A 17639-nucleotide genomic window follows, 5' to 3' on the forward strand; every position below is an offset into this window, starting at 1 on the left:
GTTCGATCGTACTGAAAGATGCAATCGCCATCCCCGAATTGCTCTTCAACAGTGGGAAGCAAGAAGGTGCTTAAAACATCAATGTAGGCCTGTGCTGTGGTGGAGCCACGCAAAACAACAAGGGGTACAAGCTCCCTCCAAGAAAAACACGACCACACCATAACACCACCACCTCCGAATTATACTTTTGGCACTACACACGCTGGAAGATGGCATTCGCCATACCCACACCCCGTCATCGGATCGCCACATTGTGACATGATTCATCACTCCACACAACATTTTTCCACTGTTCAATCGTCCAACGTTTACACTCCTTAAACCAAGTGAGGTGTCGTTAGGCATTTACTGGCGTGATGTGTGGCTTATGAGCAGCCGCTCGACCATGAAATCCAAGATTTCTCACCCCCCACCTAGCTGTCATAGTACTTGCAGTGGATCCTTATGTAGTTGGAATTCATGTGTGATAGTCTGGATAGATGTTTGTCTATTACACATTACGACCCTCTTCAATTTTCGGCGGTCTTTGTCAGCCAACAGACGAGGTCGGCCTATATGCTTTTGTGCTGTACGTGTCCCTTCACGTTTCCACTTCACTATCACATCGGAAACAGTGGATCTAGGTATATTTAGGTGTGTAGAAATCTCGCATACAGACGTATGACACAAGTGACACCCAGTCACCTGACCACGTTCGAAGTCCGCAGAGCGCCCTACTCTGCTCTCTCACTACTGAGGTCGCTGATATGGAGCACCTGGGAATGGGAAACGTATGTTTTTGGGGGTGTCTAGATATTTTTGGTCACATATTGTACCATGCAGACAGTGTAACACAGGCTCTGCTATATACCCACAGAGTTATAGGCGAGGGAGGATAACGGTTGATAGGGGATGATCACATAGAGTAGATGGTGTGATATGTGAGGAATCACTTAAAAATGTAACTCTAGATTGAATTCACAAGAAATGTACAAAATCCTATGACCAATACACTGGCTTTCGGATCTATAATGTTACGCTTTCTGGTAGAAATACTGTCTGCGATCTGGATCAAGCATCTCCATTCAACCACATACTTGCATTGGATTCTATAGAGGCGTCTTTTAATGATTACAGCCACTGGTGAATCATATTCATTACATTCTCATATCTCGAAACGAGTCACCTTTTTCGAACCTATCTGCTAATGAGCCCTTGCAACAAAAATCCAGCATGAAATTAGAATTTTATTAATGTCTTCTGCTGCTGACGGGCGTTGATATACGTCAAAGCGGACAGGTGAAAATGTGTGCCCCGACCGCGACTCGAACCCGTGATCTCCTGCTTACATGGCAGACGCTCTATCCAGCTAGGTAGCGCGACTGCAGGGACTATCTCGCGCACGCCTCCCGCCAGACCCACATTCTCACCTTGTATGTCGACACACTACACTCGTAGTGACCCACCCCAACACACTCATTACTCGTGGAAGACATTTTTACCAAGTCCTGTAAGAGCTCGGAGAATATGTGTGCGTCCGCACTGAAGGAGAAGGTCACGGCCGGTATTGCCAGAGCTATTTAGTTATGGATATGGTGTCCGTTCTTTCGGACATGTCCGAAAGAACAGACACCATATACATAACTATAGACTCCACCATGGTTTCGTAAACAATCTCTCTGTATCTTGTAACTCTTCCTCAGTGTATGCCCCAGTCTCCCTGCAGCTTTGTCCATGTGATCGGTCCAATTTAAATCAGAACTGAGTGGAAGTTGGAGAGCGTTATATCTAAAACCTTCTGCATCCCATGGAGAAAGATGGTGAGAAGAGTTAATGCGACAAGATCGTGTTTTGTCCACTCGGTGGAAAAGAGAGTGTGTTGTTGTAGCTCTGCCAACCGTGACAATGTTTAAGGGTAGCGCCGGACAAAGCTTTCTCTTGCAACACATAGCAGCATGAGCAGTTACAGTGGTGTTTCTTATCGGGAAAATTAGAAAGACTCCACATCATACGGGAACTGGAAGAAGGATGAGGATTTTGCTACTGCATTGCGACGCATCTCCAGACTAAATACTAGTAGTGAGTCTGAAAGAGATCTGCATCCCACAGGGTGCATTCATGTTCATCACCCAAACATCCTCTTTATCCTCGTTATTTTGTACCATCCAACAGAGAGAATCTACGAACTATAAAAACTCAGCTAACATCACGTTGTAGAGAAATCGATAAGATATTACTGCATCCCTCTCTTCTAATATATCAAAAACAAATACCATCTGCATGCTGGCATCGAGCATATCTCGCGATCCAATAAAATATATTGGTGTTGCTCCATTAGAGCAGGTGGCCGGTGATCAAAGTCGCTTGGACAGAACATTTCAAAAATTAAGTATAGTAATTTTCTTGTTGTAATAAAACTCACTAATACGAGTTGTTTGTTTGTTTGTCTAGCGAACTGAGTAGGCAGGATTCCTAGACACCACACCAAGATTCTATCATTCTCAAACAAGTGGTGTCAGTCAATCATTGTATGGTAATCAACAGCACACCAATGAATGGCTAGGATGGATAAGCCACTGGCAATTTACTGTAATAAGCACCACACTTGACAGTGCGACCAATCTGAGCAATTTTACGAATTTTTCCGTGGTTTCAATGCCGACCAATGACATGGCATCATTCTTACCAATTCGTGTATCATCGCTAAGCCATCCCTTCACTACCTTGCTTGTACCACATACTAGATCGCAAATGTAGATAGGTGACTGGAGTATATCCATTTATGGTTAATTCTCGAAAATATACACCAAAGTATACCAACAGCGTCCTATATTGGTGTAGTTGAGTTATTTACATATTTCTAGCTGTTTGCTCATAGGGCACAATTTACGATTGCGATTGCTCATCTTTCCCTATGTGGATCCTAGAGTATTCCCGCAATTTTAGGGTCATGTTGGAGACTGAAAGATCTCCCCGCATTCTCTTCGAACAACGGCACAACACTGTCACCGATTTTATTTGCAACTGGCCAGAAGTGGGAGGGTACTGACCTCAGCAGTTTGGTCCCTTAGGAATTCACACACATTTGAACGTGTTTTTGATATAACAGACGGTTAAGAAGAAACGTGTGGCTAATGCGTGAAGGAACGCCAGACGGATGTAGTTTAAAACATTTTACTTAATCAACCGTGTTATCAGTTTTGAAGTATTGTTCCCGTCTTTGGTGCCCACAACAAGAAGGTATAGGCAAAAGAGAAATTATCATGGAACATAGACACTTTCCAAGGGCTTCATGACTCCGCACTTGAACGCATAATAATGCTAGAGCGATGTGGTTTCCGTCTTATTAGTCGTGTGGAATGCAACACTGTCAATATTACAATGTAAGAAATATACACTCCTGGAAATGGAAAAAAGAACACATTGACACCGGTGTGTCAGACCCACCATACTTGCTCCGGACACTGCGAGAGGGCTGTACAAGCAATGATCACACGCACGGCACAGCGGACACACCAGGAACCGCGGTGTTGGCCGTCGAATGGCGCTAGCTGCGCAGCATTTGTGCACCGCCGCCGTCAGTGTCAGCCAGTTTGCCGTAGCATACGGAGCTCCATCGCAGTCTTTAACACTGGTAGCATGCCGCGACAGCGTGGACGTGAACCGTATGTGCAGTTGACGGACTTTGAGCGAGGGCGTATAGTGGGCATGCGGGAGGCCGGGTGGACGTACCGCCGAATTGCTCAACACGTGGGGCGTGAGGTCCCCACAGTACATCGATGTTGTCGCCAGTGGTCGGCGGAAGGTGCACGTGCCCGTCGACCTGGGACCGGACCGCAGCGACGCACGGATGCACGCCAAGACCGTAGGATCCTACGCAGTGCCGTAGGGGACCGCACCGCCACTTCCCAGCAAATTAGGGACACTGTTGCTCCTGGGGTATCGGCGAGGACCATTCGCAACCGTCTCCATGAAGCTGGGCTACGGTCCCGCACACCGTTAGGCCGTCTTCCGCTCACGCCCCAACATCGTGCAGCCCGCCTCCAGTGGTGTCGCGACAGGCGTGAATGGAGGGACGAATGGAGACGTGTCGTCTTCAGCGATGAGAATCGCTTCTGCCTTGGTGCCAATGATGGTCGTATGCGTGTTTGGCGCCGTGCAGGTGAGCGCCACAATCAGGACTGCATACGACCGAGGCACACAGGGCCAACACCCGGCATCATGGTGTGGGGAGCGATCTCCTACACTGGCCATACACCACTGGTGATCGTCGAGGGGACACTGAATAGTGCACGGTACATCCAAACCGTCATCGAACCCATCATTCTACCATTCCTAGACCGGCAAGGGAACTTGCTGTTCCAACAGGACAATGCACGTCCGCATGTATCCCGTGCCACCCAACGTGCTCTAGAAGGTGTAAGTCAACTACCCTGGCCAGCAAGATCTCTGGATCTGTCCCCCATTGAGCATGTTTGGGACTGGATGAAGCGTCATCTCACGCGGTCTGCACGTCCAGCACGAACGCTGGTCCAACTGAGGCGCCAGGTGGAAATGGCATGGCAAGCCGTTCCACAGGACTACATCCAGCATCTCTACGATCGTCTCCATGGGAGAATAGCAGCCTGCATTGCTGCGAAAGGTGGATATGCACTGTACTAGTGCCGACATTGTGCATGCTCTGTTGCCTGTGTCTATGTGCCTGTGGTTCTGTCAGTGTGATCATGTGATGTATCTGACCCCAGGAATGTGTCAATAAAGTTTCCCCTTCCTGGGACAATGAATTCACGGTGTTCTTATTTCCAGGAGTGTATTTTCAGCGCATGACACACATTCTCCCAGCAGGTTTCTATACGATACACTATGGTGACAATCTGTAAGGTGATAAAACAACAACCTGGCACACCAAAGAAAACAATAGTTCCTTGTAACACAAACACTACATAGGTTTTGGGGGATATGACGCCTACTGTTTACGAAGTTCAAGTCCGATTACTGTTCAGCAAATCATGATATGTTAGTAAAAGTCTTACAAATTATTCGTCAGCAGACCAAAATGCATATGAAGAAACAGTGACATCTTACTAGGAAGTAAACACATATGATCAGTAGCCAGAGGAGATGTAACAGTCTTACCTCAGGTTACCAACAGCGCTGCTAACCTTTCTCTTGCACACAGTAATCATGGTCTGATGTTAGGTTGTATTTCTCATGTGCAGGATAATATTACCGTTTCCCCTTGACGCAACGTCTCTACAGTGCCTGCTATTTCCACTATTGAGGTGTATACAGGGTGGAGAAAAATCGCGCCACGAAATTTTATCCCTGGATAGCTCATGCCAGTAGGAACCAAAGTTACTAATGTTGTGTATGTCGACAACGCACAATTTTTAAACTATGGAAACTTGGCACTACGCGCTCCGATTGGCCGCGGGATTGGACAACGCATGACCGTGAATGCTTTGCCGGCCAGAGATAGCGATCAATCCAAGGCGGCCCGCACGCTCGGTGGTAGTGGGCCAGCCTTTCACTCTGGGGGTGAATCCGCTGGGGTCCCGGCACATCCATTGTAGTTTAATGATAAGATATTCCGGGAACAAACCCGTCAACAGCTATTAGTTTACGTACAGAAAGTCTTTTACAAATTGTGCCGGCTCTGAAAAGGGACTTTTCCGTGGCTAGAACATTGTTTACTTAAAGCAGTTGCACGAACTGGTGGCTCTCTCACGTAACACAAACTTGGTAACGCCGAAAAGTGTTTTGCCGAACACTTTCAAAGATTCCAGGCACTGCCCTGATGTGCCTGGCGGCATGTTGAATGTGATCCATTAATTCCTCTTCGTTGTAGGTGGTTCGTGTCCGGGTGGGTGAACTAGAACCTTGAACAATCCCCACAGGAAACAGTCCAGTGGCGTGAAGTCTGGTGATCGAGGGTGCCCTGTCCTATGATCACCTCTGCAAATTACTCGGCCGTCGAAGAGTTCATTTAAACATCCGCGCACAGCACGACTGTTACGTGCGAGCGCCCCATCATACTGCAACCACATGTGTAACTGTATATCCAAGCGAACATCTTCCAGTAGACCGGGTAGAGTTCCTTGCAAAAAGTGAAGGTAATTTGCCCTGGCAAGTCGAGGAGATAGACGGACCATCCCAATCAGATGGTCACCCACAATGCCTGCCCAAATGTTAACCGAAAATCGTTCCTGGTGTCTGTCGACGTACATGACGTGAGGATTTCCCCTTGCCCAGTAATGAACGTTTTGGGTGTTGTAAAGGCCATCGAGATGGAACGTACACTCGTCGGTAAACAACAAAATGGCCGGGAAGTCGGGGTCTCGTGCAACACATTGCAGTAATCACTGGCAAAACCTCAGCCTGTGTTCATAGTTCACCACAGGATTATGTCTTGGACAGCGTGGAAACTAAATGGATGCTGGCCGTTCTCCCTCGAAACCTCCCAGACTAACCAATGAGTGACCCCCATGCCATGTCCAACTGCTCCAGTACTTGTCGTATGCGCTTCCTCGAAGCGCTCGAGAACAGTCTTTTCAAATGCAGCATCCCGTCGTGTCCTAGGTCTTCCACCATCACCATGATATCACGCTAACGAGCCTGTTTCGCCAAGTCGCCGGTGAATTGCTGTAAACGTTTGCGGGTGTGGGTGGTGTCTTGCTGGGTACCGTTCCTCATACAACCGTCGAGCTTCATGCGCATTATCGTCGGTCAGTCCATAAACAAAAACCATATGTCGTTGTTCTTTGAACGAATACTGTGCCGCCATGCTTACTGTGTGGCTAAATCGCAAGTAATGTGTGTGTGCTCTGAAGCGAAGCTTATGTGTGAATACCTCTGACGTGAGGTGGAGATAAACAGCTAGACGTATTCGCCACGTGTGCGTATCACGTTGGGGCAGTGACGGGGTGAGGGACGCTTGTATGTGTGAACCGACCGACAACCATAGCGCTGCCCGTCAACCGACGAAGGGCAACAGGGCAACCTCGCTGCCAATCGGAGCGCGTGGCGCCAAGTTTACGTAGTTTAAAAATGGTGTGTTGTCGACCTACACAACATTAGTAATTTTGGTTCCTACTGGCATTAGCTATCCAGGGTTAACATTTCGTGACACAATTTTTCCGCACCCTGTATATGTAGCCACAGTCTACTCTCCTTCTCCAGAACAAGCAGTTTCATTGATTTCACTTAATACTTGTTTCACGGTATCGTTTCTAATTTGATGGATTCTCTGTCAGTTTCCGTAATTGTTCTAGGTTTTCGTGATTTTCCTCAATTTTTACATGTTTCACATTAATTTGTAGTATTTTTCTGGTCGGACGGTATGCTATAGTACTGTACTCGAATGCATTCAGTCACCTCCAACCACATATTCTACAGTTGCAGTGCTTTTGTTCTGTTTTCTGCATTGTCTGTATCTGTGTGTGTGTCACAGATGGCTCCTAGGACCCAGAGTAGACACTAGTTAGTGTTTGAGTGTGGATCTGCCATGTCCAGGATTGGGATTGAAGGTGGATCCACCACATGTTATGTCTTCAGAGACGAATCCACAATATGCTACGTCTGGGATATGGTTCAAAGGTGGATTCACCACATCCTACGTCCTGAAATGTATTCTATGTCCGAAGGCGGGAGGACTGTGGCATGGGAGCCATCTGCGACACACTAGACACAGAAATACAGAAAATAGAGCAAAAGCACTACAACCGGGGGAATATATGGTTGGAGGTGACTGGATGCATTCGAGTACAGTGCTGTGCTATACAGTGCAACCAGAAAAATTGTGCATTTGTGCTATGTATGACAAATGTATTACATTCACAAGCAATTTTTGAATACGTGGCGAGAAGTAATATCACGGTTGTATGGCCAGAAGTGAGATAAAATCGATAAAATTACTAAAATTGACGGAAATATGTATAAATTTAGGGAAAATACGCGAAATTTACATATATGACTGGGAATTTATTGTGGATCATATATGTGTATAGACGCATGAATAATTGGAACAGTCATTTTATTTTTAGTTGTACCAGCTGTATTCATAGTTTATGTTTTACCTTGAGTTCAAATATCTTTCTGAGGAGCAACATTAATTACAAATTTATTATGAGCGATTCCAAATGTCAGAACATATCTAGTTTAACGAGTATGAGTAGGTTTTGCTGCAGATAATGCATTTTAAATAGCTTTTTTACATTTCATTTTGCATTACCATTTATTATTGGAGCTATAGCTGCAGCCCATTTCACAAGACAGTGCCTAACAACCTTATAAGGTTAAAGGAAGATACACAAAATATGCCATTTCCCATATTTTACATTCAAGGACTCTGTCACATTTGTATAAAGAACACCATTACTACTGGTATTATGCTTCCTTAATCATTATCTTTGAGGAGATCCAGATAATTTTGTACCAGCAAATTCTCTTATAACAGCAGTTCACATTTTATCAGAATGGTACTTTTTATTTGTGTATGCGATTTTATGATCAATTCCATCTAATTTGGATTAAGTTAAGATATTGTTTTTATCAATTATAATCTTAGAAATCGTAAAAATTTATAACAAAACACTGTTCTGGTTATCAAACCGTGTTTTGAATTGTAGTTGCTGCTGGATGTTTATTAACATGAAATGGAGATGACCCAGTTGAAGAACCTTATTTATGACACGACCATCTTAGCATTCGTGTCTTTTACCTACTTCTTAACTAATGATTGAATAGGAAATACATGAAATAAATTACTTAAGAAACAAATATCAAATGACTATAAACTTAGAACAAACTTAGAATAAACATGTTTTGTAAACATGAACCTTGAAGTATAACACTACTCTTAATTTTTATTTCCCAAAAAATGGTACTACATAAATAAATGAAATGAATAAATCTGTAGGTCAATAAAGAAAATAAAAAAATTAATGATTATGGTAAAAAACTATTCAAGTCAAATATATTACTTTTCCATATTGGAATTGTGGTAAAGTCCCCCAAACTCAAATAAATCCAAAAAATATAATAGCATGCTGAATGAAAAAGTAAAAGAATAAAAATCACAATCTAAAACAATTAAATCCAATAATATATTTATAATTACAGTTCAAGTGCAATCCCCCCAAAAGATTAAAGTAAAATTATCATCACCATATTCAGTTTCAAACCCTAAAAGTAATTCAGACTCTCCTTCAGCAAAATGCAAAGGCTGCAAGTAGTTTCAGCTAAACATGAAGCAATACAAGTAAAAAATAAAGGAAAAGTAGTAATAATAAATCAGCAATAAACCTGATAATTTATTAAACCAAATAATTAGAACTACCAATTAAAATCATTAAGGATGATAAAATCAAAGCTAATCTAATTTTATATGAAATGGTATGAGCAACTGATCATAAAGAACTTAATAAAGAATGATTTGAATCTGATGATCAACCAGCAATTATTACACCATAAAGGGTGATTTTTTCCTCTGTGTACAAACTGTAGGGAGAGGTTACAGAACAAAAAAAGTCTAATGAACTTATGTCTGGAAGTTCATGTTTTCCCTACTAGAGACCATTTATTCAATCATACATTCTTACAGAGACTGTGGTCTAACATGTGCTGTATCATGCTGCCACAGTTCCAGTATGTGTTGAAAATGGTTTCCATGTGCATCAACACATGTGCACATGCTGTAGCATGTACTGTCTCACATGCTCACAGCAGCTGGGCTGCATCCGAACAGTGTCAAAGGCAGCATGAATATGCTGCTCCAGTGTCTCCACATCTGGAATGGTCTCTGCATACACAACAGTTTTGAGATGGCCTCATAACCAAAAGGCACAAGGGTTGAGATCAGATGAATGAACGGAACCTCATCTGATACATCGACAGGGAAAATACAATTGAGATACGTCTGGATGTTGATGTCAAAGTGAGCTGGAGCATTATCACATAGCACCCACACAACCCCTCGAATCATCAATGGCACTTCTTCAAGCAGTGGAGGCAAAGTCACCCACAAGAAACGCTCATAGTTCCGGCCTGTTAGGTGATGTGGAAGGAAGGCTAGTCGCAAAATCCAGTCGCCAATTATCCCAGCCCACACATTATGGCTACACTGATGCTGATGATTTGCTGTCATCATACCAAGGGGGATTCAGCATACTGTCCCACAAATGACTATTATGAAGGTTGAAAGTTGAAGATACCACTCCGCTAAAGGTGGCATCATCTGTGGATAGAATGGATGACACAAATCCTTGAATCATGGTTCCCTTGTGAAGAAACCATTGACAAAACAGCTCCTGATGTGGAAGGTCTGTCGCTAGTAAGCCCTGCACACCCTGTAAGTGATAAGGGCAGTATAAGAATTGTAATGGAGAATGTTCCACATGGTCATCTGTCTTAACCTGTACTAGCGGGCCAACTGCTTGCTACTGACATGGCGGTCGCCTTCCACTGTGTTAGTCACATTTTCCTTCAAGTCTGGTGTTCGAACATTTTAGGTACATCCTTCATGATTGCCTGCTTCCAAAAACGACCCTGTCTCAGACTAACAGCGAAACACCGTTGCAAACATTGAATACTGTGGTTGTTGTCGGCAGTGATAGGTCTCCTGATACAACCTTGGAACCCCCCCCCCTCCCCATTGCCATTTGCCTTTCAATATGTATACACCAAATAGGCAAGCTCTGGATCCGAATATGGAACCATTGTGTATGACGCTGTATCACATCCATTACAAGGTGAGTAGGCAAGAGAAGTGAATCGGACACAACATTATCAATCACTATTTTTGTAAACCCTCGTCACCAGTTCTCTAAAAGGCCTTGTTGCTACTGCTGGGGAGGTCGAGTTGCCGCTATTATCACGGTCGGCCGAGTTTGTGAGTTCGTTCAAATGGTTCTAATGGCTCTGAGCACTATGGGACTCAACATCCTAGGTCATAAGTCCCCTAGCACTTAGAACTACTTAAACCTAACTAACCTAAGGACATCACACACACCCATGCCCGAGGCAGGATTCGAACCTGCGACCGTAGCAGTCCTGTGGCTCCGGACTGCAGCACCTGAACCGCATGGCCACCGCGGCCGGCTGTGAGTTCGTGAAACAGCGTCTGGTGCAGTACACTGCTAAGACAATTTCTCCCCGCTACTACTACACAACTATGCCCCAGGGTCAGGTAACAGGATAGGAGAACGAAGATTCTGCAATACACCAAAAGATTAGTAGCAAAGTCACACAAATGAGTTAAAAAGGTTTACTTAATCTTTGTGGCCAGTTGAATAAGGAAGTCTGCAACACTGCTTGTAATACAACACAAAAAAAGCCCTCAATGGTTAAGTGCTAATAATCGTAGGTAGACTTCACAGTATATAGCAAATGTAATTTACAACTACTGTCTGTTCACTTCTTAGAGTTCACTGAACGGCATTCTGCGTCTAAGTCAGCCCTGGACGATGATCTATAACCAATTGGGCGAAAGATGCTCATCTGTCTTCCAAGTACACTTCTACCCATTGTCGTCTGGGCATTGGCGGATTGCACTCGGCTGGCAATTGGCCGAGCTGAAGTCGATATTTTCACCCTCAGCGCCGCCCATGGAGTTGGTGGAACTCATGCGAGTCTCTATGGCACCTGGGCCAGTTCTCATCTTTGCGAATGTGGTGCTTTTGCCCAGGCTGTGTCTTGTTTGGACGACACAGCAACTATGGAAACAGAGTACAGTGTCACCCTCTATGAGGAAACTGTGCATACTATAACTGTGGCTACTTGGTGCAGTGCATATTAGACTCCAGCCTCTGTAACAAAGTACAACTGAATAAATGGTCTCTAGCATAGAAACTATGCATTTCCAAACTTAAGTTTATTAGACCTTTCTTGTTTCATATCCTCTGATCAATAAATCTCTACGGTTTGTACATAGTGGAAAAAATCAACCTGTATAAACCCAATCTAGAACAAAATAAAAAAACTGTCAGAGAAAGGACATATATAAACTAAAGAAAGAAAAATTACTCAAACAGCTAAAGAAATTATTAAATTAAAAACAGAAAGAAAAATGATGTAGCAAATAACTTTATACAATAGGAAAAATCTACTTCCTGCAAACTATTATAATTCCATTACTAAAAGGTCATGGTACACCTATGAAACCTACTTTATTTGGACCATTTCGAATTTGGATAAAACATGAAACCTTCCATTACAGTAAAGATAAAAAATCAACACTAATTAAAACACAAATAATGAAAGAAGAAAATTAAAAAATAAATGTAAATTAATTATGAAGTATATAAAAAATTGTAAAATATCAATACTATTTGTAGAAAAACCTACAAAAATGAATTCTAAATTCAACATGTTATTCTATTAAAACAGTAATCAATTAATATTCATCAACAATATAAAAAGGATCTTATCCACATTGTCCTTTCATACTAATGTGGATAAATAAACTTAGGATAGAAAACAACATGTCTCACACCGGTGTGAACTCAGATCATGTAAGAATTTTTAAAAAATGTTAAATGTGTGTGTAATCTTCGGAATTTAACTGCTAAGGTCATCAGTCCCTAAGCTTATACACTACTTAACCTAAATTATCCTAAGGACAAACACGCACACCCACGCCTGAGGGAGGACTCAAACCTCCACCAGGACCAGCCGCTCAGCCCATGACTGCAGCGCCTGAGAACGCTTGGCTAATCCCGTATGACAAGAATTTAAAAGTCAAACAAACCTAATTACACGGTTTGAGCACCCAAAATTTTTCTTAATCCACCATCAATATTGCAGTCTGATTTGCTGATATGAGGTCCCAAATGTTAAGCTCTATAGGGTTCTCTAGTCCTAAGAAGAAAATTAAGACTTTGACTTAAATGTTAAATTAAAAAATGTATTAAGAGATAGTTGATTTCTTATAAAACCATTCATTCCAGCCATTAATTAACTGATTGATGAGTATGCTACCTTTGCACAGTCAAAATACTACAGCTCTTCAAAATTTTCCTTAATGAGCCAGCGATACCTGAAAATATTACTGAGAGGACAAGTTTTTCATAAACAGGTAGAAACCAAATTTGTCTAATTCCTTAAGATAAATTAACAAGAAAAATTAATAAAAACAAAATAAATATTCTAATTTCATCATTATTGTAAAGAAATTAAAATTAAAATGAACATCTTAATAAAAAACCCTAAAATATTTATAACACCAAATTGAAAATAATAAACTAAAATGTAATCTTAAAGATCGCTGGTTTAAAACCGACTACCATATTTCAAAATAAACAAATTATGTTTTAGTAACTTTAAAGCTTATCTCCAATAGAATAAAAAAGTTATTATTTAGATCTAAATAATGAAAAATAATTTTTTCTTAGAAATCTAGTTATCTTAGGAAACAATTAGGATTTCATTTCAACAAATAACTCATTAATAATTATTTCATTTTCCCTATTAGTTATTTGTAAATCAATATAAACTGAGATAAGTAGAGAAATACTAACATTTTGACAAACCCTGATACAAAAGGTAAAACAATTAAATTTACTGTAATAAAATAAAATTAATATTTCATAAACCACTTACATTACCAGTAAACTAGAACATATAAAATCAGTTCTATAAAATATGGTAAGACAATATAAATACAATAAAATATGTTCTATTCAATAATAGAATAAACAAAAATCTAATACACCATAATTAATCAAGATAAAATGATCTGGACAGAAAAATTTTCAGTGTAAGTGAAATACTTTACTAATAAGTTATATCTTGAACTACTTCCTACATACACTTTCCAGTACATCTATGAGGTTACCACTTGCCTAAACTGAATCTACCTTATCAAAAAATTTTGTGAAACCAACAGCATGCTGATGGAAGTCTGTTTTTTGTACAAACACTGCTAAACATCTGTTTAAGGTGAAGGTTGGGGGTAATATACTGACAATCTGGTAAAGCATCTACATCTGAAAGCCACTGTCTACAGCATGTAGTCTTATAACAGTCAACTGTATCACATTTTCTTTTTAACTGGTAGGAAGTGGGTAGTATTGGTTGTACAGCTGGCAGATTGGTGTGATATTAAATCCATATATCGGTAAAATTAGCAATATATTTTAGGATTTGATAGGAGGCCAAAATCCAGAAATTGAAAGTACTGGTTGTCGAAGGGCGTGCTGACAAATAATGCATCCGAATACTTTATGCAAAAACTCTTAAAGCTTTTTAAATAAACAAATATTATTAACATCCTACACCATTTTCTTCGTATCTATGTATTTGCAGACCTCTGCTGCTAGAGGGCTCTGAACTGCAGCATGTAAAATGCTGATATGTAACTACGTCAACGCAAAATAACAGAGTGCTGTAATCAAGTGTCAAATTCGAACTTTGCGCCTGTACATGGAGCACCCTCTCCTTCAGCATGGCAATGCCAGACCACACATGAACGTAGCAATGTCTGTAATAATCAGTCGTTCAGTTGATTCTCATCAGTCATCCTCCACACATTTCCAACTTGACCCCATCCTATTTGCATAATTGGTAGGACGCCAAGCACATTACACACCACGAAAATTCGAAACGTGTTATGAAGGTGATAAACAATATAGATTGGATAAAACATGACAAACATTTGTGAGTATTTTTTACAATTGGAAATTTCCATTAGTATAGCGTGATGGAACTGTAGCACATTTACACATACAATGTTAGGAGTTGTAGCATTAGAGCATTGAACTAATACTTCACAAAGCACTGTCAGTAGTAGAGTGACAGGGCTACAAGCACAACTTACTAGTGTGGAGTTGCCTTCATCAGAGGCAACCACACATTCAGGAGCAAACCTACTGTTTTCTTTTGATTGACAGGTCCTATTGTTCTGCTAAGTGGATTATAACACCCTGAGGATAATCTGTCCTTCTGAAAAACCTCCCCCTCCTCCTCCCCCAACCCTCGGGGAGTTGCCCTCACTGATACAGGTACACCTTTAACAATAAATTAATTGACTAATTAATTAAATCGAACAATTAAGTAACCCCTCCCCCTCTGGGAAAGCTCCAACCCCCGTCCCCTTCCACACCTGGAAATTGGTGGGAAACAGACTAAGTTGATTGGCTATTTGGCGGGAAATCGACTGAAGTATGGAATGTTGTTTATACAATTTCTAGTAGACAAGTAAATGTGTCGAATATTGTTTATTTAAACAATTTATAGGATACAAGGTATTGTATAGAATGTAGTTTATTTATTCATTTACAGAATTTGTCAGGAAACTGTCTTCAGTGTGTGGAACATTGTTTACATAAACATTTTCAGAGTGACCAGGTAGTATGGAATATTCAAACTGTGGCACTTTTTTCCATTTTGATCACTCAAGGACTACCATCTACGTAACTCATCACATGTAATAAATGGTTAAAAATCTTTTGATTGCAAAGCATTTACTGACCGCCATCCACCGTCCACCAGCCGGCACACAGCACTGGCTCGAGCCACTGCAGCAGCCGCCAGACTGCGCTAATTACCTAACAAAATCTTCATGTGACAACAACCCTTTGATATTTGATTCAGCTAGCCAGAGGGTGCCATCGTCAAGAATTTCTCATGCAGCTGTGGGCAAGAACATCGATCCAGACAACCGGAACTATTCTCTGTATTCACCGCCCATGAGAACCTTAAGCCAGAAATGGGCAGTTGTTCCAGCCACAAGCTACCCATGCCACGCGTCCCTCATGCCAAATGGTCATCTGCATGCTGGCGTCGAACATATGTAGCAATCCTATAAAATATATAGGTGTTGCTTCATTAGAGCAGGTGGCCAATGATAAAAGTCGCTTGGACAGACCAGTGTAAAGTTTCATCACGCGTACTGGTGCCTCATTTTCTGTCGTAATTGCGTGTCCATTTGCTGTCCTTTGCTTCTCCTGCTCTTCGATTTCGTCCAAGGACCTTAAAATATTGAGGAACTGTTCTCTCGACAGTGCCCCAGCGAGTGCACGTTGTACACGAGCAGGAAAATGTGAGCGCATCGCGCTGCACCATTCCTCATCTGACATTTTGTTATCCAAGTATCCCGCCAGAACGACAAATTGAGCAGCATAGGTTGCCATGAATTGGCGTGACTGTGGCGCATACTGTCCTCCGTATAGGCTCATCTTTGCCCTCACCTGTGTGGCCAGGTTCCAATACTAGTGCAGAAATCCTTGAAACAACTGTTCTCGCAAATTGTAACGTCAAACCAGGCAGCCTCCTCCTGGTCGAGAGTCCGGGGTACAACGAGTAAAGCGTTACATTCCGTCACTCCTTTCGCACGCAGATACGTGTCTGATTTCTTTAGGTATGCCTTCGGGTGAGTGCTGCGTATTCGGGCGAACTTGGGCAGTGGTATGTCCACCACATGCAACGGTAGTGTGGCCTGCAAATTCGTTGGCGTGACCTGCGGTACAAGGACATTACCTTGTCGCATTGCAGGCACTTCTTGCTCGAGGACTGACACTCATGTCTGTGCTTCCTTGGAAAATTTCTTTCCTCATCTATGCACGCAGAGATATCAGTCACCTTTGCGTTTACCTGCGTTTCTAAGTTGTCAGCCTTTGTTTCACACTCTTTAATCACCTCGTCCGGGCTGTTGGTGACCTCCATCCTTATCTTTTCGGTTTCGGTCTCCGATTCGTACCAAACTTCAGTGATCTGCTGTTGGGAGAGCAGCTACACAACACTGCTTTATAAGCTTTCTCTCTGCGCGAGCCCTGGACAGACTTATGTTTGGATTCCGTCTCAAAATCTGCCGGCATCCGTGATTTGTAATGAATGTCCTCACTGTATAGGATAACATCTTCTTAAGAATTTTGGCTTCTTTCACACGTCTCCCTGCGCCAATTCCTCGCGCTTTATTTTTACGCTCCTCCCTGTGCCCGTGGGGCGCTAGGATTGTCGGCACATCCCTGCTTTCTGAAGCAGGTGAAATGACTGCCGCCGGGCCAGAAGAACTGAGATGCTTTCACGTGTGCATTCTTGGCATTCCGTCCTAATGGCTGGAGATGTCCATCAGATCTCGTCACGCTTCTCGTTGTCAGACAGGCCCTTCACATCGTGTCCCTCCTTGAGCGAGGTGCGGGCGTCCGCCCCGACTTCCCGCACTGTCCTTGCAGAATGACTGCAGAGTCCACTTTCCGAGGCTCGCCCCATGTGGTCTGGCTTCCTGCTTCTCATCGAGCGCTCGCGGCACGTTGGCGAAAGTGGCCGTGATCAGACGTATTACACTACACTATGATGACAGATTGTAAGGTGATAAAACAACTACCTGGCACACCAAAGAAAAAAATAATTCCTTGTAATACCAACACTACATAGGTTTGCGGAGATGTATGATAGCCAGCCGGTGTGGGCGTGCGGTTATAGGCGCTTCAGTCTGGAGCCACGTGTCCGCTATGGTCGCAGGTTCGAATCCTGCCTCGGGCATGGATGTGTGTGATGTCCTTAGGTTAGTTAGGTTTAAGTAATTCTAAGTTCTAGGGGACTGATGTCTACAGATGTTAAGTCCCATAGTGCTCAGAGCCATTTGAACCATTTTGAGGTGTATGATACCTGCTGTTTACAAAGTTCAAGCCCGATTACCGTTCAGCAAATTATATTATGTTCAC

This window comes from Schistocerca piceifrons, chromosome X, assembly GCF_021461385.2.
Source record: "Schistocerca piceifrons isolate TAMUIC-IGC-003096 chromosome X, iqSchPice1.1, whole genome shotgun sequence".
NCBI lineage: Eukaryota > Metazoa > Arthropoda > Insecta > Orthoptera > Acrididae > Schistocerca > Schistocerca piceifrons.